The sequence below is a fragment of the Caloenas nicobarica genome, chromosome Z (assembly GCF_036013445.1).
Source record: "Caloenas nicobarica isolate bCalNic1 chromosome Z, bCalNic1.hap1, whole genome shotgun sequence".
NCBI lineage: Eukaryota > Metazoa > Chordata > Aves > Columbiformes > Columbidae > Caloenas > Caloenas nicobarica.
The window spans coordinates 10,470,472-10,488,241 of NC_088284.1; the positions used below are offsets into that span (position 1 = coordinate 10,470,472).

The window sequence follows — 17,770 nt, forward strand, 5'->3', positions numbered from 1 at the left end:
TTGTCTAGCTTAGCAGCGAACCAGACTGTCAGTGTAGTCGCTTCAGCCCAGCAGAAACTTGTTCCCAGTTTGTTACTACACAAGAATAAGTCATGAAGGTTCATCATGTTTGGAGAAGAAGCCCCCTGTCTGGAGCTCTCTTGCCGATGTTGATGAATACTTGGCTGTATTTTGTCTCAGAACTATTTGGTAACCTGCACCTTGTACCAGGTTCACCATTGTTAAATTGGAAAGTTTTCCCTTTTTTATTGTGCAAGGGCAGCTCAATGCTAGGAGAGTTATCTCATCACAAGGTCAGCTAGGCTGGGCTGTGGTGGAGAATCTCTGCACTGTGGAAAGGGAAAGTGTGAAGCACCTTCCTCATGGCAGGCACCATCAGCCTAGGGAAAGAATACCAGCATGTGCAGGGAGTTTTGACTCCAATAACCTTGCTTTCCCAGTTGTAATGAGGGGTAGTGGCTGTACCAGCAGTTTGCTGGAGAGAGGAGACAATAGATAATACAACCTTTTCTTTTTACCTACATACTGCTGCTTTCATTAACAGGGAACACGTCAAGCTGAGTTAATGTCTGTCTGGCTTCAGCCCTCTTGTATGTATCGCCAGGACATACGCCTGTTACCTTGGGGTCCCTGAGCTCTCCTTGAAGCTAGGTTTTTGACAGCACTTGCTGATGCAATTGGCCTGTGTCAACCGTTTTCAACCATTTTTCTTTGAGACCAGGCAATATATTTTCAAAGGAGGTCTCTGCTACCTCTACAGAACAGACTTCAGCTATTATGTAAGTACGTGAACTCCCTGTTTTTTGACACTGGTTACACCCAGGGGTCACTGGCGTGAGCTATAGGCCTGTCTGGCACTGCGTTTACTGAAAACAGGCCATGCCCGCTGTGGTGTGCATCCTGACACATCTCCTCAGCCTCTCACTGAAGTCTTTCAGTGCTGGTTTAATGGGCAGTAGCCAAAACCTGCAGACCCCCTGTCGCTTTCAGTTGTGGGGACGTCAGAGGCAAAGGCCCAAAACCTTCTGAGACATTGCTTCTTTGCTGAACTAGTCCCTGTCCCCCATCGTCCTTATTTTGTGTAAATCCAGTTGCAGTACAGCTTGTAAGTTATCCTGAAGTGGGAGGGAAAGAAGAATCTTAGCAGGAGGTGCCAAAGACAGTGAACTGGAGAGGGTAAGTCCCAAAGATGTGGAGCACAGAGAGAGAGCCTGGACAACAGGAATGGGCTCCTTCACCACGAGCTGATCACACACGTGGATGGAGCCTGATCAGCCATTCTCCCAGGTGTGATGGGCTGCCGTAGTTCTGTGCACCAGAGAAGGTGTGGGGCTGGGGCTGTCCAAGGTGGGATGTAGGATGGAAATTTGCATAGGTTTGGATTACCACTATCTAGCAGGTACTGTGTACGGACTTGTAGGAGCTGCTGGAGGGTGTGGGGTTGGAGGGTCTCCACTGGCTAGTGGTCACTTTGCCCCATGGCTTTCCCTCGCAGGCAGCTGCCCTGCCAGCCCCTGCCTGTGCAGGAGTCAGCCCGCACAGCCCCATCACGCACGCTTCTTTCTGAGCTTGCTGTAAATGGCTCTCTGTAACACGAGCTGCATTTCTGCCATAGCCCTCTCCAGAGTGCATCTGTATTTACACTGGGGCTTTCGTTAGCAATCTGGCTCTTGCATCGCCAGCAGCCCGCAGCCCTCGCTTTTCCCTCCTGCCCACACGCTCTGTGACTGAGCCCAGCGCCCTGGCACCACCGTGCCCGAGGAGAGGCAGGAGGAATCCCTGAGCCAGCTCCCATCTGGAAGAAGTGCCTTGTCATGTTGCCTCTAGCCCTCCATCCTGCAGCAGCGGGGCAGCTGCCTGCGGAGAGTCCCCGCAGCATGGCTCGCTGATCCCTGAGCCGACACGGCGACAAGCTGGTTTTGCTTTGGATTATCACCAGCTCTGCTTGCTATATCGTTCCTGCTGCTCTCATGCTGTTACTGCTGCACCCAGCTTCCAGCTGCAGCAAGCTGAGCCTACGACCTGGGGGAGATTTTATCTGGCAAGGTAGGAGCTGATCCCTTCCATTTCTTTTGCTAAAAGCAATGTGGCCAGTCCTGCCCCTGTCTGGAGAGCATGCTTCAATTAGTAGTGTGTATGTGGTTTTACTTTGCATTGTTCTGTAGCTCTGATGAATAATCAGTATGCTGCTCAGGCTGTAGCCTCTACTACATCGAAAGAAAATGTATGTATCCATTTTCTTTTTACCTACACCCTGGAAAATCAAACCGTGGCTCTCTTTCTACACCCGGATGGTGGGCTGGTACTCCAGAGCTTGTCTGTCTTCTCTGTTCTGGTGCAGCATCCTGTGCATGTTCTGCAGGGCATGTCACCTGCTTCTCCAGGTGACATAGAAGGAGATAGAGTAGTCTGAATGTGTCTTGGGAGAAAGGGGGAGGGAGAGGAAACTCACAGGAAGACAAAAATCAAGGAAGTTCAATAGGCACGGAAATGGCTTTAGAGAAGTTATTTTTACCCCAGAATATTAGACAGAGGAAGAGCCTCCTTTCCCTGGGTAGTCTCAAAAGGATATTTTTTTTTCTTCAGTCCTTTAAGCAAGCTGTTTTGATATGGAAAGGCCTGAGGCTGCTGTTGTCCATAGGGATGAAGGACAGTCAGGCTTGTTAGTCTGGTGCCTTCTTTCCAGTGAACCTCACTAGCATTTAATGCTTCACCTTCCCCCACCACTGCACAACTTTACTGGGGCTGTGAAGGGAAAAAAGATGATGCCCAAGGAACCCTACCCCTGCTGGATTTCCCTGCAGTAGCCAAGGACAGATAAAACAGGAGGGCAGCAGCATTTTATTCTCAGCTAGCTGGTGTTTAGGCACAACTGCTCCCTTTTTAGTCTACTGCAGCTGGGGTTCACCTGCCCCTGTGCACACAGCCATCCACCTTCCCCAAGCTTGCTGTACTTGGGCCTTCCTCCCATGTGGACGAGAGTCTCTTAAATAGGACAGAAAAGGATATCGGGCCTTCTGCAGGTGATGATGGTTTACGTCTGAGGACTAGACCAAATAACAAGCCATGTTTTAAGGCGCCCCTATATCCCTAGCTGCTAAGCTGTGAGGAGGAAAGGGGGTCCTTTAGCTTTCCCTCCTTAGCACATCCTACTGTGCTGCCAGTGGGTGTATAAATAGTGCCCACAGTATACTATTTTGGTGACAAGCTCTTCCCAGGATTCATCCAAAGAGTTATGTGAGCAAGTGTTAAAAATAACACCGAGCCCTGCCCAAACGCTGGCGTTGTTTCAGCCAAAGTGTTGAGAATCTTCCATAGAGAGCAGCCTTGGACCCTTGGGAGGGAGCAGCAGGAGGGGGCCCAGCAGGCCTCCCCATATTTTCCTCTTCTGACCACAGAGGACACCAACCCTCAGCTTCAGCAGATGTGCTGTCCACTGAGAGGATGTGAGACTTTCACTTCTAATTAGGCTATTCGCTACTGAGCTTTCCCTGTGTGTTCTAGGTATTATCGCTAGGTCTAATGAGAGGTACAGGAAATTCCAGGAGGGGTTAACCTGAGCTTTAATCTAGCCTGCTGCCACATTCCTGCCAGCAGCCAGTGCTAGCTGCTTCCCTAAAAATTCTTGGGCTGTAGCAGTGGTCAGTTCTGGCCCTGCATTAGGTTTAGCCTGAGGACTGGTAGCTGGAGATCAGTTTAATTGCGGAAGGCATATTAAATGTGTATATTGAATTAACAGCTACAGCTCTGGACATTCTTGCCATCCATATGAACACAGAAGTAATTCCAAAATTCTGCCCTTTTCATGGTGTGGTCAGTGCCTATAACTGAAAACCAGACCGCACTGCAGAGGCTGCTGGGGAGCCGTGCTCTAGGGCTGTGCAGCCACCGCAGGGTGCACCGTCCCGCGGAGGAACTGGAAGCTGCAGTTTGTTTCCCTCAGGCTGGGTTTTGCCTGTTGTTGGTCAAGTCTTATGCCATTCAGCTGCTCTCATGCTGCTGCATCAGCTCCTGCTCTGGTCTGGAGAACAGCAGACCCCACTGGAAAGCAGCAGACCTCACTGAGTCTTGATGTTCACTTGGTGGAGCCCAGAGCTCACAGAAATGCTTCTTGGGGGTCTCATGCTCAAAGACGCCCCGTGTGAAGACAGAAATGCTCCCTCTTGCAGATAGATGATGTGTGTCCACTCTTGCCTGGTCTAATATGGGATGCAGGAGAAATGACCCCCTGTAGAAGTGCAGTCCCCATTGCTGTTACGCGGCTTAATACATGGAGCCTTGCACACAGAAGAAGATGGAATGAGCCAAGATGTCTTCTGGCTGCAAGCTTGAGGGCGGTGCTTGGGTTTAGCAGTTTGCTCTGAGTGGAAGGCAGCAGTGTCATGGACAGGGGAGATCACGTTTTCAGATGCTAGGGTTTAGGACTGCAGCATTAATCCCCTTCTATAGCTCGTGGCCTGCACGTTTGCATCCCCAGATACATCTGTGCTAGTTTCTGACTTTGTAGAGGAAGGGCCAGATGCTTCTGCAATCTCTGAGTACTTTATTTTCAAAAGGGCTGGATTTATTTTAAACTGATACAGAAAGTTGCTGTGAAAGCAGCAGGCATGCGAAAATTGCTAAAAAGGTCACAAGCACTGTTTGGCGCTCCATGCTTCACCTCCTCTGATAGGGGATTACTAATTCTGGCAGATGTTCCCAGGGATGGAGAGCAGGTCCTGTCAGAATGTCGTGACCAAGAGTTTTCTCCAGCCCTTGCACTGAGAATGAGTGAGAGCAGAATGGCCGCTCATCTTCTGGCTTGGGCTGTTGTACCTCACATGCTCATCCCTTGCTAGCCCTCCTCTCCACCTCACCATTTAGCTGATCTTCTCTTTTCCTTGCTGTGTGTTGAGAGGCACATGCTGGGTTTGTGCACAGGATGGAGTGCTTTCTTAAGTGTGTATTGAAAACACAGACTTTGGAATTGTCCGGAGATGGAAATACGTCATGGAGATTAAAAGCATGTTTCTGTTTTTCCAGGAACATGCTCTGGGCAATCAGTCAATGAGGGGCTTCCTGCTTGCTCCTCCTGTTCCTCTCCCATGTCCAGCCAAAAAAGGAGGTCTCTGAGTCACTGTTGTTGCTGCTAATTAGGCCCGAGCCAAGGCTCTGTGTATCATCATACGTTACAGAGCTCCTGAGGTCTCTTTCAGGGCTCTTTCCACCCAGGCATGCTCTTGTTCCCCTGGCTGGAATGTGTCTGGCGTGGATGGGGACGCATGACTTTGTTTGTCATCTTAAAGCACCTCTTTGCTGGATGTTTCTGAATACTCTTCTTAAGCACCTCTTTGCTGGATGTTTCTTGATAGTCTTCTGTGCAGTGCCAGAGCCCCACACCATGGTTTCCAGCAGTTCCTGAAGTGCTGAGACATCTCCATGGGGAACCCTGCAGAGCAGTGCTCCCCAGCCCTTTCATCTGCTTCACATGTGGCTGAGCGCTGTTTTAGTCTGTCCAACACAGTCTAAGCTTGCCGTGGTTTTCAGGCAGCTCCTGTGACCTGCTTTGCCTTTGCAGCCTGCCTTCTTGCTGGTGCCAGGTCATGGGCACTCTGAGCTTTGCCTCTACCAGCTTTGGTTTTCTATTTTAAAGAACATGGCAGGATTTCCTCCCACACATGGATCCCCTTTATCCCTATAGCATTTCCGTTGCTGTGGGTCTTTCTCCAACTGGAGCAAAACTGTTGCACGCAGTCGACAGGCACGTTCTTCCCATTTCTGACTCTGTGTGCCTGCCTGTGTATGAGATGGCTGCCTATGGTAGAACATGTCTTTTGGAGGAGGTAGACCTTGCACAAGTGGCTGCACAGCAGTTGGTGCTGCAGATGGGACTCATTGTGCCAGTTAAGCATACGCTGATAAGCACATACAACAAAAAGGTTGTCTAATCATGGGCTAACTTGACATGAAGACATTCAGTGCAGCTGATGGGTGTTCCAGGACAGCCTACTCTAATAGATGGGAAGAAGTTGATAATAACCAGAGAGAACATTAGAAGGGTCCTTAGCCTATGGTGATAGGACAAGGGGTGATGGTTTTAAAATAATGGAGGGGAGATTCAGGTTAGAAATGAGGAAGGAATTTTTGACCACGAGAGTGGCAAAACACTGACACAAGTTGCCCAGAGAGGTGGTCGATGCCCCATCCCTGGACACATCCCAGGCCAGGCTGGACGGGGCTCAGAGCACCCTGATCTGGGTGAAGATGTCCCCACTTATGGCAGGGTCGTTGGACTAGATGAGCTTTGAAGGTCCTTTCCAACCCAAACTGTTCTACAATTCTGTGATCATCTTCAACAAAACCGAATTAATGAGAAAAAATCTCTTCACTGTAGTGGATGAAAGGAGGATGAATCTACTGGCCGAAAGCTGGTGGTAAGCATATTCCATTTAGAAAATAAACCAGCAAAACCGGAATATGTTTTTAACAGCCAAGTGGATTAGCTACCAGATCAGCTGGCATGGGATGCTTTTCCATTCTAAGGCTGCACCTGTAGGTTTGCTGTGTCTTTCCAGGAGCATGTTTCTGTTTCCGTAAGTATTCTGCCTCACAGAATAAGCTGCTTGAGGCTTTTAATCCTGCATTAGAGGCTTCCTGCTCCTCTGAGTCAAGCAGAAATCATGCAAGAACAAGACCTCCAGAAGCCATATAATTACATCTCCCTTACCCAGGGATAGTGAAGTTGGGCTATGCCATTCCTTGTGTTTCTTCATTTCATATCTCTCTGGAAGCTCCCAGGGACTGGGGCATTATCTGCTCCATCCTGTGTCATAGCAGTTCAGTCTCTCCCCTTAATCAGTACCTCCACATCTCACACTTGGTTGGCCAAGACACTAAGATATGCTTTTCTTCAGTGGCAAACTCAGAAGAAGAAATTATTTATAATTTCTGAGGTTAAGGGCCTGTCAAAACTAACTGGAATGCATACCTCTACATAAAGTGCTTCTGAAACAAACAGGACCATGCAAAATATTAAGAAAACCAATCTTCTCTCCTGACTGCTGTGGTGGAATAACGAATGGCTAGTTTTATCTGTTATACCTTCTGTCTAACCTGAACTTCCCTGGCTGCCCCTCAGGGAGCCTATTCCTGCTGTCACAAATGTGGAGAACAGCTTATTCCCTTGCTCTTGGCAGCAGCCTTTTATGCATTTCAGAATTGCTTTCACATACCCCCTGCTTTTCTGCAGAGAACTAGCCCACTTGCTTTGCAATTGACTCTTCTTTGGTTTATCTTGCTCTCTTTGAGGTCTTACCAGTTTGTCCATGTAGGACATGTCCATGAGGCATGTGCCAGGGTTGGGCAGAGAGGAAAGATTACTCCACATCTTGCATATGACATGCCTATTCATACAGCTCTACATACTTTTTGCCTGCTTCAAAGCAAGTTGCCACTATTACTCAAGTTCAGCCTGTGATCTACAGTAACCACAGGTCCCTTCTGAATGAGCAGGTCATGCATAATTATTATGGGTGGGGATGTACCATCTGTGCTGTGTGAGGTGTCATGGTAATGATTATAATTTATGTCACTTTGCTGTTTGTGTACAGACCTTATCCCTTCAGCTAACAGTATCGGTACTGTAGACTATACAGACCAAGAGTGAAAAACAACTGCTTCATCTGAGACCCAGCAGGTTAAATGCACAAGTGTTGGATGGGGTCTCCAAGATTTAGTTACAAGCCTGCATTACAGAGGCTTTTTAGCAGAAGTTTTGAGTGGTTTTCCCTTTACTGTCCTGTTCCCTCTCCTCTTTGCAGCTTTTCTAGGTGCCTATTGGGTTGCGGGTGCACAGGCAGTCTCTCGGGTGCCATTGGAGTTCCATGCCTGCCAATCTTGTGCCGTAGCATTGATGTTGGTGGTTTTTGAGTGTACCTTCAGCAGCCTCTTTTAATCACAGAGTGCTTTGCAGAAGCAGAAGCTGTCTAGACATTCCTTTATTTGCCACTAAAATGAACAGCCAGCTAGAGCAGGTAACACTGCGTAACAGTGCTACGTGTCCAGTTTGGGTAGTAAATGGAGAAACTTAGGAAAAAAAAAATCTGTATAAACAGCCCTAATTAATATCACCTGTGTCCGATAAATCAGCTGGTGTGCTCCCAGGGAGCGTTTGAGAACAGGGAGGTCTGTAAGGGACGCGCTTTGTGGTGAGCCGGCAGATCTCACTGCGTGACTTTTGCTGTTGCCCTGAGCAGCGATGGCAGAGAAGCACTTCGGCATGCGCAGAGGGAGGAGAGTGTGGGTTTTCTGCATGAAATCCAGAGCAGTTTTCATACTTGCCGTTGCCTAGGAAAACTGGAATATTTATGAGTCAGTACTGAAGCAGAAGGGCAGGAGGCTTTTTCCATTCTTGGATGTGGCCTCTTGCGTGTCTGACAATGATGTTTTTCTTCTCTGCTTGCCCCTTCCCTGCTGCATCCCTGTCACTGCAGTTTCTGTGAGCAGAGGCTTGTTTGCAGCGCAGTCACCCTCACTTTGAGTCAGCTGGGCGATGCCCCTGGAGCGGGAAAGAAGTGTCACTTCGGTGTACATCATGGGAACCATAAGCTGTCACCTTCCCTGAGCAGTGCGTGCTGCGTACACAGTGGTCTGTGGTTGTATTTAGTATTTAGTATTTAGTATTTCAGGGCTGCGGATTCAGCTCAGACCTGCAGCTTTTCAGCTGCTTAATTGGAAGTACGAAATTTTTATTTGAGGTCGGAAAACAAACCGGTGAATACAGCAGAACTGCAGCTGCCAGATTCACCAGCTCTAACACAGTATGTGATGTGGCACCTTAAGGCTTTCCTCATGGCAGTGCGGAGCTATTAAGTTATGGTGAAACCACCAGTTTAGGTAAATTGTGCTGTAGAGGAAACACTGAAAAAATTTTGAAAACTAATTTTAATAGGACCGAACCCAGTAACAGCTTAATACCCATTGTTACCATGGGCTGCTCAGAACAATTGATTGCCAGATTAGAAGCCTTTTTTTTTTTTTTTTTTGGTAATAATACCCTTTCTGCTCCTTTTGCCAAGGCTTTAATTGACCAAAGAGTTTGTATTCCCACTCAGTGTATCATCAATGTTAAAATGAGTGCTTGAAGAAGCAGGGTTGCTATTGCTGACCTCCTGCTTCAGACACTCTGAAATCTCAGGCTAGATCAGTTATGTCCAGGCTTTGCTTTAATTCAAGGTTTTCTGTGAAACATTATGAGCTTTGTTTATCAGATTGAAGCTGAGACTTGAGGAGCTGCTCTGTTGTTTCTGTCCTGATTTCCCTCTGCCTAAAAGTATTCAGCTATTTCTTTGTGCTCTTGCTTGCGCAGCACTAATTACTTGGGCTAAAAGATGGGCACTGGGGTTGTAGGATCGGTTCTCCCTCTCCAACAACCTTCCAAGTGATTCACACCTCCTTCTTGCCCCAGTCTCCTGCATGTAAAATGTTGATAGCAGGACCTTCCTAGAAAAACAGTATGAACATACTGGAATCCTGGGCTGGAAGGGACTGGATGCAGATGGCTGATTGTCTGCTTGGTTTGGTTTTCCTGTAGACATTTCCATGCTGTAGAAGTATGTGGAGCTGAGCCCAGCCCTGATACAAGAAGGTGGAAATCAAGACAGTGACTGGGATGAAGGAACCACCTTGCCCAGTCTGATTTTTCCAAAAGCAGTTGCAGGTGGCCAGCTAGGGAGGACAGGGAGCAGGGCAAGCAGGTATCACAGCCTAAGCAGGTATCATAGTCTATTTTTTTTCCCAGGAGATTTGCTAAGTCTATTGTATTTTATCTGTTTAGTGAGCTGAAATGGATCTCTCAAGTGCTTGTCCTGCCTCCCCTTGAATCCATGTGGACTTCTTCCATCCATAATACACTTTGAGAACTAAGAAGCAGTAAACAGACTAGAAAAAGATAACAGGAATGTTAAAAGAGGAACTACTGGTCTGAAGGGAAGTTTTTAGTAGAGAGTAGCCTCAAAATGGAGGCTATTCAATATGTCAAATAATGCTCTGAGCATTTGAAAGTAAGATTTCAGTAGCAGTGTTTCCCAAAAACACAAAAGCAGGAAGCAGCATCAGAGGCACTTTGGGATTATTCAGCAGGAAGAGCTTGGAAGTCCTTAAAGAATAATACAAACGGGAACTGAGTAGTTCAAAATGTTGTGGTTGTGTGCATGAGAAATCAGCAAAAAGTTTAGCTCCAGCTGAGAGATGCTCATTGGAGAGAGTGGGAGAGACGGGCGAAAACCCAAGGTTTATCAGTGATGTGCAAGGTAACTGTGAGGATCTAGTCTGATGCAGCCATGAAAAAGATAAATGTCATCCAATGTGACACATTGGACAAAATATTTGTAGAAGAGATGGGGAAGTTTGAGCGCATTAAGGCACATCTTCTTGCTCAAAAGTCTGTGTGCATTTCCAGTCACTTTCTGAAGGCTGTATGCAAACTGGGGCAGGTCCAGAGAAGGGATATGGGTATGATCAAAGAAACGGAGAGACTACCTAATATGAAGTGATTAAAGAGCTCAGATGATATAACTTTAAGCACAGACTGGATAAATGCTGACGTTAAAGCTCATTTTTGGAACATGAGTGAATAGGAGTGAGCTGCGCATGGATAAAGATAAGATGGAAATTCTGAGAATGTTCTTAAACATCAGAGGAATGCATTTGGGGAATTAATTCTGTTAGAAGATAGTTAACAAACAACACAAAATGTCCAATTTTGGGAAAAAAACAGCAACAACTTTCTCTTTTAAATCCATTTTGTTATTTGGAGGTGTGACTCCTGCCTTGGGTCACTAGCCCTGAGGAAAAATCGGTCTGCTGTTCTGGGTGGTGGGGAGGGCTTGCTGGGTCAGCATCATCACAGGGGGCTGGTGAATCCCACTGTTGTGAACGTGACTGTGACTGGCATAGCCCCACAGAGTCATGTCCCCGTGTCCTCAGATCCTCTCGGAAGGCAGGCTCTGTGAGGATGGGTTAGTGACCCCCTGGGGAAATGTGAGGACTGAAGGCAGGCATTGGCCACTATGCTAAGGTCTGCTTTTATCAATCTGCTTGGATTTTTGACCCCTCATTTAAAAGCTCCTGTATTTGTTACTACCGAATAGAAAAGTTGTCAAGCACATGTTGGTAACGATCAGCCTGTATTGATCTCTGTGTGTCTGAGAGAGAGATGGTGTTTGACCTTGAAGGGCAGGGCTTGCATGGATGGGGAATTATTTTGTTTTTCCTTTCTAAGGATTTTTATAAAGTTTTCAGCATCTCCTGCTTTCCTGATAGACTCTGTGCTCTGGTCCCCCTTGCTCCAGTTATGCAGGACCATGCTCTTAGTTCAGCACTGACCAACATGTCTCTCTCTGGCATTGCTTGAATGGTCTCAGTGGTGATGGATGAGGTTGTCATGTCTTGGGGATTCAGATTTCTGCCACGAGCAATGAATGAGCAAGATGGGAAGGCACTGAGCTGCTCCCACCTTATTCCTGAGTGGTCCATGGTCCACAGACCGTAGAACGTGTGGGAAAGAGCAATGACATCCCTCCCTCCCTGTGGCCATGCTACAAATGGGGTCATGATGATCCAGAAGCTGTAACCTCAGCATGTTCTTGCTGTTTTGCCCACAGATAGCAAGGCACGGATTGTCCGCCATGGTGATGAGCTTTCTGTTGCTCATACCACTTTCTGTTTTCCAGAGAGCCATGGACACACTGAAGCTAATGAGGGCTAGATCAAAATATCCATCCTTCAGGAGAAGGCAGCAGGCAGTTCCCTGTGCTGGGGAACAGTTATACCTGTGAGCTGCGGCTGAGAGGTGGCAGCCCTGGGGCTGTTTGGCTGTTGCTGGGGTGGGCAGGTTGTGCACCATGTCTGACGGTGAGGGGTGATTAAAGACCTGTTCCTGCCTGGTGCTTGGTGCCAGAGCTACAGCCCAGGCAGCCAGCAGGGCTCTGAGGATGAGATGTTTCCAGTTCACAGCTCGCTGGAGCAGATTTGCAGCAAATAGGTGGGAAGCTTGGGCTGCTGGTGGATGATTTTGCTGTACAATGGCAGCAAAAGTGGAAAGGTTTCTTGCTTCTTGTATGTGGGGGCGTGCTGACCTCAGCAGCCAATTTCTACATGGTATGTTAAGGAAGGAGCCTGAGGCCTAGGCAGAAATATGCTGGACTTTTTACCACCAAGATGATCTATTTGTGTCCTGGTTGTTGTCAGGAAGGGCTCCAGGTGCACACACAGCTCGTGTCCAGTGTGAGTGCAGCACATGGGTCTTTCCCAGAGTGGTGACCTCTGCTGCAGGCCAGCACTGGGAATGGGGTGCACCACCTTACACGGGTGGGAGAACGTGTTGTATAGTGAGTTGTCACACCCTTCGAACAAGGGAGAAGGAGGCAAGATGGCAACAACCCTGCCTGACACCCAGGATGCCTGTGAATAATGAGATCAACATTGCTTGATAAGTAATTTTCTTCTGCCAAGCTGCATCTCAAGATCTGGGGTGTGTGGGAAGCACCTATCCCTACCTCACCAGGCCAAGCAGGATGAGGACCTCTGTTTCTGTAGGGATGGGCATGTTCTGGCACTTCCATCTCCCTCGCCTCGCTTCTCTAAGGAGCGCCGTCACCAGCTTGCAGTATCCCTGCTCCCCTCCTTGCATGAGACTCTGGAGTCAGCCACGCTCCCCTTCCCACAGTGACTCATCTCTGTGATCAAAGAGAAGTCATCTCTTAGAAGACAGTCCCCAAGAAAGACCTTTCTTCTTCCTCATTAGCGCCTGTAATCTCTTACTGCCTATGAGGCTTTGGGACAGCCCATCAGTTTCTGCCACTGTTGCAGATCCTGTGCGGAGATGCAGCAACGGGGTGCTTGCTGCAGAGGTGCAAGGCTGCGTGAGCTCTGAGTGGGGGAAACGTGCTGAAAATGTTTCGGGGAGGAGGATACAAGTGTTTATGTCAGGAACAGATAAGTAAACAAGAGTGTTTCTCAGGGAGCCCCTTGTCTGCTGCATTGCTCTGTCTGATTTTTAACAAAACAGCCCCCTGACTCCATCTGCTCTGGTGTGCGTGTCAGGCATTGCTGTCAGTGAATTGGTTAATGCCAGTGTCCTGGGGCAGGGACAGGGATGCGGGCAAGCGCTCAGCCTGCCAGCATTTATACCTCCTGGCGTCAGCATTGGCAATGCTCGTGGAGGACTGGGGAGGGCACCGAAATAGTTTCCATTCTCCTCTCTGCTGTGGGAACGAGTCTCCTGGGCAACAAACGCTCCTTGTTCTGCACAGAGCTCCACAGCTGAGACTCTCTGTCTCCTTCCTCGCTGCTGCTCCCTGACTGTCCCAGCTGAAGGGTCTGGACACGTCTGTGTAAGCCTGCCTTAATTAATGCTGACAATACAATGGGACTGGCCATACAGGGGTCCAGGGGCTGCACACTAATGGGAGTACAGTAAATAGTCTCATTTACTGCAGCTCGGGTGGAGCAGAGCCCGGCAGGACTAGCTTTCTGCTTGCTGTAATAGCCAGCCTTGGAGGTACATCCCTCTCTCCTGTGTCCTCTCTGGGGCTTGTCCCTGCTGCCTGAAGGTGACCAGCTGGTGGTGTGGGTCCCAAGCATCCAAGGGAAGGCAAGCAGTGGGCTGGGGAGCGTCAGGTGCCACAGATGGGGCAGATGCAGTGGCCTCTTGGGAAGGACCTGGGGAGCCTGAACTTTGGAACGGGCTGAGGGATCATTCCCAGCGTTTTGGAGGTGAGTAACTGAGCCGTGTACGTGATGTGGGCTCCAGTGCATTGCAAATGGGCTGCACATCCCACAGCCAGACCAAGGCTTTATCTCCTTTCTCACTGGAAGGATCTCTCTGCACTGGGGGTGGTCCTGGACTCCTGCCTCTGGGGGCCTTGGTGGGAGCCACCCACCAGCCACTGGGTTTTCAGTCAGAAATCAGATCTGAATGTTACCTGAAGAGAGATTTTTAAAGGTTTCTAGTGGTCTGGGATCTGAGACAATTGGCAGCTGCTTCCAGTAATGAGTCTAACATTTTTCTGGCATAGCTTTTTATGTTGGCCTTTCCAGAGGCAGAAGCTTCTACAAAGTGTTGTATTGTCTGGGCTGTTGTATTTGTTTTGTTTGGTTGCTGCTTTGGGTGCAACATGGCATTGAGCAAAAAATACTCAGGCATGTGAAGGTTCTTTGTTTCTTTGAACTGGGTGTCTGTGTGACATTTTTACCTCTTCTCTGACTTACCTGCTCCTCATGAACTATCAGTTTAGGAGATGGGGTTTGGTCTGGACTTGTAGGTGTTGCTTTTTCCAATGTGGATGCTCCGTTTTCTCGGCTCTGCTTAGTTCAGCAGAGGGTGGTGGCTGTAGGAGCTGGGATAGATGGCAAAGTGCAATAACATTGAGTGGTCCCTCAAAGATGGTTGTCTCAGGGCAGCTGCTCCAGCACTAGAACCATCTCCCCTGGCACAGCCTTGAGCACAGCTGAGTTTCTGGGGTGTGTGGTCATGCCCACATTATGGTAGAAAACCAAAAGGAGCCACATGTGTCCTTTGGGGAAGCTACCTGTGCTCTACCAGGAACTGCACCGACTTGCCTATGGAGCAGGATGCAGCTGCCTCTGGTGAAATGGGGTGACAGAAAAATCCTTTAACATGGCCCCAGGATAGCAAGAGACCCTGGGCTTTCACAGGTGGTCATGTCTGGTTTCAGGAAGGAAGGTCTGCCAGGATTGCTTTGCAGAGATGCTGGGTTTTAGCCCAGGTTACGGGCAGCACTTTACACTTTAATCACAAGCTGTAGTTCTTAGTTGCTGGGATCTTGATTTGAGATTCCCTGTGACAGCAGGAACTTCAGCTATCCTGTCCCTGGCAGGTGTGTTTGGCACTGGGGGAAGTGCTGGTGGTTGCATCTTGCTCTGGGGATGGCTGCATTTCAGGGATACTGTTGGTGAAGCTCTTTAGGACAAGGCACTACAGAAATGTTAAAGAAGCTTCAGGAAGCTTCTCGTAGTCTTCCTGGTCTCTCAGTGATAAGTCCTCCATCCTTCTCCTCCTGTGTGTAGCTTTGGAGACTAGCGTTTTATCTCCAAGGGCTCTGGCTGCCGTTATCAACATAGCACTCCAGTCCCTTCTGCTTTCCTTTGCCAAGCCAAGAGATCAGGCAGCTTGCAACCACACAGCATCTGAACGCCAGGCTCATCACAGAATAGGATGCTGCAGCTCTATTTTATGGCATAAGCTTTAGTCTTCTTATTTCTCCTTATGCTACCTTCCCCGTTTCCCAGTTCCTGTCAGAATCAGTCCTCCATCTTCCAGCTTGATTTATTTCCCCTCCTCTCCTTCTGCTCTCCCTCCCATCCTCTGCCTTGTCTGAGGTCCCGCAGGGACTGATTGCGAGCTGGAGCGGCAGTGCTCTGGGCATGCTTGCTCCTTCACACGCAGCAACATCACAGCAGCAGCAGCAGCAGCAGGAGCATTGGAGATGTAATTGCGCAGACCCTCTGCATTGCCAGGGATGCAGCTGTGAAAAAAAAAAAAAAAAAAAAAATTGACTCTGTGTTTCCCACAGCATCCTGGTGAGAGAGCACAGAGCCTGCTGGGATGCCAGTGCTCAACATTGCCGGAGCAGAGCGTGTTCAGTGAAAGGAGACAGGGAGCGGAGGATCTGTGGAAAGGTGAGATGGAGAAATGATTCGGGGTGGGCGTTAGTCGTACTGATGGTTTTCAGGCCGTTCGTTGTCCTGCAAAGTGGCTGGTTTGCTTTTGTAGAGATTGCTAGCTACCCGATGAAGCTTAAAGAATTTAGGGTTGCTTTGTCTCTAGAGAGGCTGCGTTGCTTTGGAGCTGCTGTGATTATAATGGATGTAATCGAGTGAGGAGGCTGGTGTGGCTGTGCAGAATGCGTGTTTGTCCATTGTCGCTATGAAATACCAGTTGTCATGTCCGGGGCTGGTTGTGCAGGGGCGAGCCGTGCTTCACCCCGACAATGCGACCTCACAGCTCTCCATTGTGCCTGCCATGACAGCCGAGCCCACACGGATTGTTTTGGTCCTGCCAGCTACCATGCTCTCTGTGCATCCCTGGCGGTGATGCTGCTGTGCAGCTCAAAAGCTGTTTTGACAGACAGCGCTTCCATGAAAAGACAGAAACAAAGGATGCAGACAGAGGAAAGGCTGCTGTCAGTGTGGCTTTTGGCTTTTTTTTTTTTCCCCTTTTTTTCCTGAATACCTGTAAATAAATTGCTCAAAAGACATTAGGATAAAACATTGTGGCAGGTAAAACCCTGCTCTTCTGCTAAGAGATACACGGGCTCTGTGCGTGCTGGAGTCCTTTGTGTTGCCCAGGGTGTGTCTGTGCTGGCTGTGTAAATGGATGCTTTCTCCCTGCCTGTTTCCGTGGATCAGATGAGAAAGGTTATCTAGGAATGGAAGAATTAATGCTTTTAATTACTGAAATGAGGAGTCCAGGCTGGGTACCAGTTACTAGAGCTTGATTACATGGTCTTGTTATAGTCAAATCCCTCTTTTCCCTCCCTGCCTTCCTTCTTCTTCCCTCCTCCACCCTCTGCACAAATCCTCTGCAAACACAAAGGGAGAAGGGCTTCAACAAAGAGAAGGGTGTATGTGGGATAGGGATATAGATGCCGGAGAGGCGATATTCAGGATAACAGTCAGCAAGAAGAATAAGGTGAAGGTATAAAAGTACGAGATTTCGTAGAGGTGTATGGTGTGTGGGGGAAGTGCAGATCTGCTTTTTTACGTTCAGGCACCTACAGCCTTATATGCCAGTGTTGCTAATGAGCGAGCTTGGCAGGTCTAAGCAATTCACAAAAGCTTTCTGCTTTTTGCCAGTGACCCAAGAATAATTTAAATAAAGCAGTTTTAGGCTTGTCAGGAGCAACAGGATTGTAGGAAAAATGTAAAGAAAATGGTAAATATTTGGCAGATCTGTAAAGGAACCTCAGAGCAGAAGAGGCAGGTGTGAGGGACATTGTAGAGCTGGAGGAACAGGGGGCTGAGGGTCAGAGACCAGCAGTAGAAGGCAAAGGGGAGGAAATGCAGGGATATCGTTGTCAGGGAATGTGAATGTGCCATTTGTACGGTGATTCTCCAGCCTCTCACTGTGTTCTACCAGACAGTCAGTGCTGGATGCAGCCCCAAGGGGTCTGTGGAGGTGGGAGTGGTCCCCAGCACAGCCTTTTCTGCAGCAGTTTTCTGAAGGAACCATTTTGCTGCTGCAGGTTCTCAGCTGCTTGCTCCATCTCTCTCCCCATGGAGTGGCAAGTCTCTGTGGCCTTTACACCTGCTGAAGAAGACAGATAAAGCCAGTGTCTCAGTGCAGGGTGCCGGGTGGAAAGGAGAGGGCTTCCAGCAAAACCCCACAGTGCAGGATGCGTTCTGCTCACAGCTCTGTGACAATGTTCTGGAAGCACCGTAGCGTTTCCTGAACTGCAGCTCCTTCTCTTCCCTGTTTTGCCCTGAGACCTGGGAACCCTCTCTGTGTCTCCAGGTCTGTCCCATTCAGCCCGATGGGAGCAGGAGATGCTCCTGATGCTGTGTACCAGGCTGTGTTTGTGGTGATGCTGCAGAACAGGCTCCCGCAGGAGCTTGCAGGGGGGTAACAAAGAGCACGTGTGTGTTTGTAGGTGTATTGTGGGCTGGAGAAGAGGACACGCAACAGGACATATCTATGCAGGATATACATACTGGTATCGGGGTGTGAAAGAAAAATTGTGTGTGGTTTGTGTTTACAATGCTTGCCTAA

The 17,770-nt window shown here is 48.7% G+C and overlaps 1 protein-coding gene across 9 annotated transcripts in view; it reads left to right on the top strand.

Moving 5' to 3' along the window:
• RUSC2 (RUN and SH3 domain containing 2) overlaps positions 1 to 17,770 on the top strand; it is a 65,621-nt gene that overhangs the window by 8,459 nt on the left and 39,392 nt on the right. For 6 of the 9 annotated variants that reach the window (XM_065657165.1, XM_065657163.1, XM_065657170.1 and 3 more), the window contains one exon: positions 15,576 to 15,681. The exons of 1 other annotated variant lie outside the window; for it this stretch is intronic. The gene's annotated coding sequence lies outside the window, so the exon portion shown is untranslated. Of the gene's footprint in view, positions 1 to 1,648; positions 2,047 to 15,575; positions 15,682 to 17,770 lie in introns of those variants that run through there. 2 more of the 9 variants (XM_065657164.1, XM_065657167.1) reach the window with 2 other exon arrangements.